A 582-nucleotide genomic window follows, 5' to 3' on the forward strand; every position below is an offset into this window, starting at 1 on the left:
GGACAGGTTATTTAGTTCTCTATGCCCTAATTTTCTCACTTGCAAGTTGGAGAGAAGAGTACTCTGTTTTTAATTAGAGTTGTCATGCAGATTAAATGAGGTAAGTCAAGTACAGCATTCAGCAGGATGCAGGCACCAGGAACGCTTGTGCACTTTTGTGGCTGTAGAGTCTGGCGCAAAGCAGCACAGAGTAACCTGGCAGAACTTAATCGGATTAAGCACTAAGGACACACTTGTGCAGTGCTCGCTTTGGCAGCACGTATTCCAAAACTGGAAGGATGCAGAGAGGATTAGCATGGTCCCTGCACCGGGATGACATGCAAACACACACACCACACACACACACACACGTACACACACACACACACACACACACACACACGTTATGACTTTGTGATTCCATTCGTAGAAATAGAGCCGAGAGAAATTTTCACACAGCACCATAGGGCAAGTTAAGTGTCTTCAATTATGTAGGGATGGAAACTGATATTTATGAAATTTCTACCAGGTGCCAGACACTCTACAGAGGTTGCTTCATTTAATCCTCAAGGCATCATTACAAGATTATTTTATCTGTTTAAC

The 582-nt window shown here is 43.3% G+C and overlaps 1 non-coding gene across 1 annotated transcript; it reads left to right on the forward strand.

The window, feature by feature from the left end:
• Positions 1-240: 240 nt before the first annotated feature.
• Positions 241-342, forward strand: LOC118538160 (U6 spliceosomal RNA). Its single transcript, XR_004918475.2, has one exon. It is a non-coding gene; the product is annotated as a U6 spliceosomal RNA (small nuclear RNA).
• Positions 343-582: the final 240 nt, after the last annotated feature.

This window comes from Halichoerus grypus, chromosome 1 (assembly GCF_964656455.1).
Source record: "Halichoerus grypus chromosome 1, mHalGry1.hap1.1, whole genome shotgun sequence".
Lineage (NCBI taxonomy): Eukaryota > Metazoa > Chordata > Mammalia > Carnivora > Phocidae > Halichoerus > Halichoerus grypus.